We start from the raw sequence: 2,992 nt of genomic DNA, 5'->3' as shown, positions 1-2,992 counted from the left end.
AAACCCTAATGCGACGAAGGGTACGGTCTTCTTCTTCTTCTTCTCCTCCCTCTCATGAAACAAGCTCACATACCATTTCCTTCTAGGCTTGCCTGTCGATAGCCTCCTCACTTCCGCATCCATAGCGATCTCCTCTCTGCACAACTCGCTCCATTCCAATGCCACCTGACCAACATCCAGTCGGGATGCTATTGGAGCCCACGACCAGTCTAGCGCTACTCCTCTATTGCCGCCACCGGACTTCATCTCTTTCAGCTCATACATTGCAATCATGGGCACTTATACGCCCTTATGCCAATATATCTCCACCACCCACTAGTATCTTTTCTACCGATCGAAGCGGCACTACCTTGAAAGATGAGTGTCCTGCTAAAACTGTTGCACCCCACTCATCTTCCCTCGCCCTGTAAACATAGAGATTCATGCTAAGGTGGATGCTTAAGAAGAAAAAGTCTCCCGTGGCAAGGAACTGAAGGATGACGTTATCATGCCCAAGGTTGCAGCGCCAGCTATCTTATGCCGAAAGCCCTGCGCAAGCTTCCATTGCCTGGTTGAAGAGTTGTAGACTTGTAATTGCGAGAGAGGACCTGGGATGAAGGCCTGCAGCTGCAAGAGGTCCCGGCGAATGAAGTTGCCATTGTGGAAGTTCCGACCACTCCATGCATGTTGATCAGACGTAGTAGGGCTCCAGCACCAGCCGGACGCGCAGCAATCTTGGTCCTTTGAAAACATGTGTAGGGCCAATCTGCAAGGTAATGATGACGACGATGCGACATGCCTCTCTCTCTTAGTAAAAATAAACTCTCTCCACTTGCCGTCGACTGCCAATAGCTTCCATGGCACTGAGCTGAGCGGCTCAGATAGTGGCCATGTCAGCAATCTGGTTGTTGGCCCGCTTTTTGTAGTGTTGTTGGACGTCTTGAGCGTAGTGGCAGGATTCAATGGCCGCTTCTAAGAAAAAGGCACCATGGAGAACGGTGTGTTAGCTGCATTCCTTATAAGGCTTAAGCGTTTGCGAGCCATGGGTTGGAGCATCAATCAATTGAAGAGATCCTAAACGGAGCAAAGGGAGTTGGACGAATTTGAAGCATCTGAGCTCTTTATGTGTGGAGGTAGTGGTCTTCTTGCCCGCGGCCTGACGCAATCGCTGCCCAAGCACTGCTCATTGGATTCCACGTGGGCTGCTCACTCGATTCCACCTCTATGGCTGTCGAGAGCTGGCTGCAGCCCTTGCAGGTATTTGCTGCCACATGGCAACATACCCTCTTATTTTAATATAGATATATAAGATGTGCCTTTTCTATTTATTTTGTGTAGCTTTGCTATTTATTAGCCTTGAGTTCCACGTGTATAGGGAGGCCATTTTAGACCTTTACTATCGGCCTTGTTATCAAATTGCACTTAGCTCGTTGGTGACATAAGCAAGAGCTGCGAGGGAGCACTTTGCTCGAAGGCCTGCTCCATGCGAGGTGCAAGGAGAAAGGAGGCCCAAGTTGGTCGAATGCTCACATGGAGTTGCTAAGAGTGCTACGCTTCTTGGTGGTTTTGTCGTGCGGAGGTGGGTATCAATGTCTGGCTCGATCCCAATGAGGTCAATGAAATCTCTCATATGGCCAATTTAGGGCAAAAGATAAGAAAGTTGGTCAAAGATGGCTTTGTGATTCGAAAATCGACCAAGATACACTCGCAGGCAAGAGCAAAGCGTGCTTTGGAGGCTAAAAGGAAAGGCCATCATTCAGGATATGGTAAGAGGCGGGGTACTAGGGAGGCCACGCTACCCTCTAAAGTTCTCTGATTGAGGCGGATGCGAGTGCTTCGTCAGTTGCTAAGAAAGTACTGGGATGCTAAGAAGATTGACAAGCATATGTACCATGGTATGTATATGAAGGTCAAGGGTAACATGTTCAAAAATAAGCGCGTGCTCATGGAGCAAGTTTAAAGCTGAGAAGGCTCATGAAAAGACACTGTCTAATCAGTTTGAAGCCCGTAGAGTTAAGGGAAAAGCTATCAGGGAGCGAAAAATTCTAGGAGGGAAGAGCGCTTGGCACATGTATTGAGTACTGAAGCATCCCTGCAGCTACCCCTAAGGCCACAAAGAAGTCCAAGAAGTGAGTGGCATAGCAAGATTTAGCTAAGAGCTATGACTCGATAGTACTTAAATAGAAACCTTGGACCTTTGAGCTTGTGTAATGAAATACAGTTTTTGCTTTACTCTTGAAAGCATGACTATTACAAGCCTAAAAGGGTTTTCATTTTGCAAATTTCCCCCATCTCTTTCTTTGACTATTTGTTATTGTTGCCGAGACTGTTACTATGTCTTTTATGTTGTTTTTAAAGGGAGAAAGAAGAAGAAGAAGAGATTTTTAACTTCGTAAAAAACTATCCCAAGAGACCTTAAAGATCTAGCCGACAAGGAGAGAGAGAAGTGTGATTTAGCAGTTGCGCGCCTCTCCGGAGGTCGCCTTTTGTTGCCTCTACCCGTCCACGCTGGCGCGAGCTCGTTTAGAGACTTTTTTTTTTTGAAGAGATTGAGAGAGAGCGAGGAGAGAAAAAGGGAGGGGGAGGGGTTGAAAAAGAAAACCTAGGTTCAGTGTAATCACATCTGCAAATTTTGAGATTTATCTCTAAATTTTAAACTTGAAAGTGAGAAAACCTACAAAATTTAGAGAAATTTAGCGTCATATGGTGTAAAAACCTTCAAATTTAGTCTCATAGGTAGGTTTGTCAAGTTTTCAGAACAAAGTTTTTTCGAACACTGGTCCCTGGCCGTACGTGAAAGAGTTCGCGTCTCTTTCAAAGAGATTTTTAAAAGGGTTTTGTTTATATCTTCTTGCCTCATCTATTGTGAGTTTCCTATGATTCCTTCAAAACCAAATTTTTCAATGATTAGGGACCCTGAGATTTACCTTTCCTAGCCAGCACAATTGTCTCAATGTGGCGCAATGTTGTTTGTTGTAGCACAACCAACCTCCCAGTTACCCCTTCGAGGGGG

The 2,992-nt window shown here is 45.8% G+C and overlaps 1 pseudogene; it reads left to right on the top strand.

Annotated features, from left to right (window-relative positions):
- The first annotated feature begins 1,102 nt into the window (after positions 1-1,102).
- LOC147439704 (large ribosomal subunit protein eL19y pseudogene) lies at positions 1,103-2,057 on the top strand (annotated as a pseudogene).
- The last annotated feature ends 935 nt before the right edge of the window (positions 2,058-2,992 follow it).

The sequence above is a fragment of the Adiantum capillus-veneris genome, chromosome 16 (genome assembly GCF_014529385.1).
Source record: "Adiantum capillus-veneris isolate H3 chromosome 16, ASM1452938v2, whole genome shotgun sequence".
Lineage (NCBI taxonomy): Eukaryota > Viridiplantae > Streptophyta > Polypodiopsida > Polypodiales > Pteridaceae > Adiantum > Adiantum capillus-veneris.
The sequence above is the reverse complement of the archived record's forward strand: the minus strand, read 5'-3'. Positions and strand labels throughout refer to the sequence as shown.